The sequence below is a fragment of the Arachis hypogaea genome, chromosome 3 (assembly GCF_003086295.3).
Source record: "Arachis hypogaea cultivar Tifrunner chromosome 3, arahy.Tifrunner.gnm2.J5K5, whole genome shotgun sequence".
Classification (NCBI taxonomy): domain Eukaryota; kingdom Viridiplantae; phylum Streptophyta; class Magnoliopsida; order Fabales; family Fabaceae; genus Arachis; species Arachis hypogaea.
Genome location: NC_092038.1, coordinates 97,212,538 through 97,218,634, shown reverse-complemented (window position 1 = coordinate 97,218,634; position 6,097 = coordinate 97,212,538). Strand labels below are relative to the sequence as shown.

General features: G+C 38.0%; 1 non-coding gene across 1 annotated transcript; it reads right to left on the bottom strand.

The window, feature by feature from the left end:
- Positions 1-3,748: 3,748 nt before the first annotated feature.
- LOC112793081 (small nucleolar RNA R71) lies at positions 3,749-3,856 on the bottom strand. Its single transcript, XR_003197790.1, has one exon. It is a non-coding gene; the product is annotated as a small nucleolar RNA R71 (small nucleolar RNA).
- Positions 3,857-6,097: the final 2,241 nt, after the last annotated feature.

The following is a 6,097-nucleotide window of genomic DNA, read 5'->3' as shown; positions in this document are numbered from 1 at the left end:
TTCTCTGCTTTTCTATTTATCTACTTTCTTTGGCTTCTCTATCTACTGTGAAATGTATTACTGTCTGAAAACACGATGGAGCTAATTAACATGACTAATTAGCCCAAATCTACCAAGAACTTCCCAGTTTTTACCCCTTCTCTTCTGATGAGCGAATAATTTATATGCTTTTTGGCATTATTTTTACGTAGTTTCTAGTATGTTTTAGTTAATTTTTTGTATATTTTTGTTAGTTTTTATGCAAAATTCACATTTCTAGACTTTACTAAGACTTTGTGTATTTTTCTGTGATTTCAGGTATTTTTTGGCTGATTTTGAGGGACCTGAGCAAAAATCTGATTCAGAGGCTGAGAAAGGACTGCAGATGCTATTGGATTCTGACCTCCGTGCACTCAAAGTGGATTTTCTGGAGCTGCAGAAGCCCAATTGGTGCGCTCTCAATTTCATTGGAAAGTATACGTCTTGGGCTTTCAAGCAATGTATAATAGTCCATATTTTGCCGGAGACTTGATGGCCCAAACTAGCGTCCAAATGCCCACCAGAGACCCTTTTCTGGCGTAAAACACCAGAACTGGCACCAAAGCTGGAGTTAAACGCCCAAACTGGCACCCAAGCTGGTGTTTAACTCCAAGAACGGCCTATGCACGTGAAAGCTTCAAAGCTCAGTCCAAGCACACACCAAGTGGGCCCCAGAAGTGGATTTCTGCACTATCTACTCATTTTCTGTAAACCTAGTTTACTATTTAGTATAAATAGCATTTTTTACTATTGTATTAGGGTCTTCTTAGGAACCCTTGAGCTTTATGATCATCTTTGGTAAGGCTGGCCATTCAGCCATGCCTAGATCTTTTTCTCTTATGTTTTTTTAATAGTGGAGTTTCTACACCTCATAGATTAAGGGGAGGAGCTCTACTATTCCTCATGAATTAATGCAAGTACTATTGTTTTTCCTTCAATTCACGCCTACTTCTTCTCCAAGATATACTCTTGTACTTAATTCAGTTAAGTCAGACTAAAGGGGTGACCCGTGACAATCACCCACTATCTTCAGTACTCGGTTAGCCAAGATCCACGTCCCTGACAACCGCAAAGCGGTCTACATGATGTTCAATGTAGTCATTAGATGCCAGCTAGAGTATACTCTCTTGGGTCTCTAATCCACGGATTCGCATCGTCTCTCCTAATAACAGAGCATCTGACCCCATGATTAGGATCTTCGTGGTATAGGCTAGAATCAATAGACAACATTCTTGAGATCCGGAAAGTCTAAACCTTGTCTGTGGTATTCCGAGCAGGATCTGGGAATAGATGAATGTGAGGAGCTTCAAACTCGCGAATGTTGGGTGCAGTGATAGTGTGCAAAAGGATCAATGGATCTTATTCCGACATAAGTGAGAACCAACAAATGATTAGCACTGCTGTAGCTGTGCCTAGTATTTTTCATCCGAGACGAGAAATCCGACAGTTGATCAGTCGTACATAGACCATAGCCGGACCATTTTCACTGAGGAGATCATAAAGCTTGCTATGGAAGGGAGGACGCATGATTGGATGAAGACAATAGGAAAGTAGAGGTTCAGAAGCAACAAAGTATCTCCAAACGCTTATCTAAAATTCCCACCAATGAATTACATAAGTATCTCTATGTTATTTTCCATCTTATCTATCTTTTAATTATCAATACCTCATAACCATTTGAATCCGCCAGACTGAGATTTACAAGATGACCATAGCTTGCTTCAAGCCGTCAATCTCCGTGGGATCGACCCTTACTCACGTAAGGTATTACTTGGATGACCCAGTGCACTTGCTGGTTAGTTGTACGGAGTTGTGAAAAGTGTGATCACAATTTCGTGCACCAAGTTTTTTGTGTCAATTCCTAAGTTTTGTGTCAATTGCATGTTTTTAATTTTCTTAAGTTTTCAAAAATTCATGCATTGTGTTCTTCTGTGATCTTCGAGTTGTTCTTTATGATTTCCTTTGTCTGATCTCATGATTTTCCTGTTTTGTGTTTTATGTTGTTTTTTCATATGCATTTTCAAAATCATAGCGTCTAAACATTAAAAATTTCTAATTTTGGTGTCTTGCATATCTTTCTTTTCTTAAAAATTTTCAAAATATGTTCTTGATGTTCATCATGATCTTCAAAGTGTTATTGGTGTTCATCTTGACATTTAAAGTGTTCTTGCATGCATTACTTGTTCTGATCTTAATTTTTCATGTTTTGTGACATTTTGTTTTTTCTCTCTCCTCATTAAAAAATTCAAAAAAAATAAAAAATATCTCTTTTCAAGTAAATAATACAGAGAAATAAAGATTTAGATCATACAGTAGAGGAATCACAGAGAAAAAGTTAGGCGTTTAGAAAAACGCCCAGTAAGGAAGGAATTCTGGCGTTAAACGCCTAAAGAGGTAGCATTCTGGGCGTTAAACGCCAGAATGGATAGCATCCTGGGTGTTTAACGCCAGGATGACACAGGGGAGGTAATTTTGTGTCAAATTCAATTTTTTTCAAATTTTCATGTTTTAATTCATGATTTTAAAATCTTATCTTTCTCTTTCAATGCTTTTGAAAATTTTAAAACTAACTTTTCAAAAAAATCTTTTTCTTAAATTTTCAGAAAAAAAATCCTTGCTAACAATTAATGTTTTCATTCAAAAATTTCAAGTTTGTTACTTTCTTGTTAAGAAAGGTTCAATCTTTGAATTCTAGTATCATATCTTTTAGTTTCTTGTTAGTCAAGTCATCAATTTTAAAAATCAAATCTTTTTAATTTCATTTTTGATTTTCTTTTCAATCATATCCTTTTTCGATCAGATCTCTTTCAATCATATCTTTTTTTAAAATTTTAATTTCAAAATCTTTTTCTAACTTCTTATCTTTTACAAAATTTATTTTCAAATCTTTTTCACTTCTTATTTTCGAAAACCACTAACCCCTTTTTCAAAAAATCTTTTTAATTAACTAATTATTTTAAATTCTAATTTTATGTTATTTCTTTTAAATTTTTGAAAACTCTTTCTCTTTCATCTCTTTCTATTAATTTTATTTAATTTCTAACATTCCTCCTCCACTCATCTAAAAAAATTTTGAACTCACCTCTCTCTTCTCATTCTTCTACTCTTTTTCCTCTGACACATCAAGGAGACTCTATACTGTGACATAGAGGATTCCACTACTCCCTTTTGTTCTCTTCTTTTTTATATGAGGAGAAACAGGGATAAAAGCATTCTTGTTGAAGCTGATCCTGAACTTAAAAGGACTCTGAAGAAGAAGCTAAGAGAAGCTAAAGCACAACACTCCGAAGAGGACCTTTCAGAGAATTTCGAAAAAGAAGTAGACATGGCAGCCGAACCCAACAACAATACAAGAGATGCAAGGAAGATGCTTGGTGACTATACTGCACCAACTTCCAACTTCTATGGAAGAAACATCTCAATTCCTGCCATTGGAGCAAACAAATTTGAGCTTAAGCCTCAATTAGTTTCTCTAATGCAGTAGAATTGCAAGTTTCATGAACTTCCATCAGAAGATCCTCATCAATTCTTAGCTGAATTCTTGCAGATCTGTGATACTGTCAAGACCAATGGGGTTGATCCCGAGGTCTACAGACTTATGCTTTTTCCCTTTGCTGTAAGAGACAAAGCTAAGACATGGTTGGACTCACAACCTAGAGAAAGCCTGAACTCTTGGGAAAAGTTGGCCAATGCTTTCTTGACCAAATTCTTTCCACCTTAAAAGATGAGCAAGCTTAGAGTGGAAGTTCAAATCTTCAAACAGAAGGAAGGTGAATCCCTCTATGAAGCTTGGGAAAGATACAAGCAATTAACCAAAAGGTGTCCTTCTGACATGCTTCCAAAATAGAGCATCATATGTATATCCTTTGATGGTCTATCTGAATTGTCCAAGATGTCATTGGACCATTCTGCTGGTGGATCTCTTCATCTAAAACCTCTGTAGAAGCCCAGGAACTCATTGAGATGGTTGCAAATAACCAGTTCATGTACACTTTCTGAAAGAAATCCTGTGAATAATGGGATGACTCAGAAGAAAGGAGTTCTTGAGATTGATACTCTGAATGCCATATTGGCTCAGAACAAAATATTGACTCAGCAAGTCAATATGATTTCTCAGAATCTGACTGGATTGCAAGCTGCATCTGGCAGTGCTAAAGAAGCCTCCTCTGAAGGAGAAGCTCATGACCCTGAGAATCCTGCAATGGAAGAGGTGAATTACATGGGAGAATCCTATGGAAACACCTATAATCCTTCATGGAGGAATAATCCAAATTTCTCATGGAAGGATCAACAGAAGCCTCAACAAGGCTTCAACAACAATAATGGTGGGAGAAATAAGTTTGGCAATAGCAAGCCTTTCCCATCATCTTCTCAGCAACAGACAGAGAATTCTGAGCAGTGCCTCTCTGGCTTACCAAACATAGTCTCTGATCTATCTAAGACCACTCTCAGTTTCATGAATGAAACAAGGTTCTCCATCAGAAATTTGGAGGCACAAGTGGGTCAGCTGAGTAAAAGAGTTATTGAAACTCCTCCTAGTACTCTCCCAAGTAATACAGAAGAGAATCCCAAAAGAGAGTGCAAGGCCATAACTATAACCAAAATGGCCAAACCTGGAGAGCGTGAAAAGGCAGTGATTCCCAGTGAGGAAGACCTCTAGGGACGTCCACTGACCAATAAAGAGTTCCCTATTGAGGAAGCAAAGGAATCTGAGGCTCATACAGAGACCATAGAGATTCCACTGAACTTACTATTGTCATTCATGAGCTCTGATGAGTATCCTTCCTCTGAAGAGGACAAAGATATTGTTGAAGAGCAAGTTGCTCAATATCTAGGAGCAATCATGAAACTGAATGATAAGTTATTTGGTAATGAGACTTGGGAGGATGAACCTCCATTGCTCATCAATGAACTGAATACCTGGATTCAGCAGACATTACCTTAATAGAAACCGGATCACGAAAAGGCACCATGACCTTTGAGAAGGCTCTGTGTGACCTTGAATTAGGTATCAACCTTATGCCACTCTTTGTAATAGAGAAACTAGGGCTCTTTGAGGTACAAGCTGCAATAATCTCACTAGAGATGGCAGACAAATCAATGAAACAGGCTTATGGACTTGTAGAGGATGTCTTAGTGAAGGTTGAAGGCCTTTACGTCCTTGCTGACTTCATAATCCTAGACACTGGGAAGGATGAGGATGAATCCATCATCCTTGGAAGACCATTCCTAGCCACAATAAGGGCTGTGATTGATGTGGATAGAGGAGAGTTAGTCCTTCAATTGAATGAGGACTACCTTGTGTTTAAGGCTCAAGGATTTTCCTCTGTAACCATGGAGAGGAAGCATGAAAAACTTTTCTCGATACAGAGTCAAGTAGAGCCCCCACACTCAAACTCTAAGTTTGGTGTTGGGAGGCCACAATCATGCTCTTATCATCTGTGAAGCTCCATAAGAGCTTCCTGTCAAGCTATTGACATTAAAGAAGCACTTATTAGGAGGCAACCCAATGTTATTTATCTATATTAATTACTCTTTCATTTTATTTTCCATTGTTCTTATATGCTTTCTTTAGGTTGATGATTATGTGAAGTCACAAAAACAGCTGCAGAATTAAAGCAAAATAAAAAACAACATCAAAAACAGCACACCCTGGAGGATGAGCTTACTGGCATTTAAACGCCAGTAAGGATAGCAAATTGGCCATTTAACACCCAGTCTGGCATCATTCTGGGTGTTAAATGCCAGAAATGGCACACAGACTGGCATTTAACACCAGAAAAGGGTGTCTGGTGTCTGGCTGGCGTTTAACGCTAGAAATGGGCATTAACCTGGCATTTAATGCCAGAAATGGCACACAGTGAGCGTTTAAACGCCAAAAAGGTGTAGGAATGAGAAATCCTTGACACCTCAGGATCTGTGGACCCCACAGGATCCCTACCTATCCCAACTTACTCTCTCCCTTCTTCACACCTTTCCATAACACTCTTTCCCAAACACCATTCACCTATCAAATCCTACCCTCTTCCCCATAATCACTTCACCGCTGACATCCATCCACTATTTCCCAAAATAAACC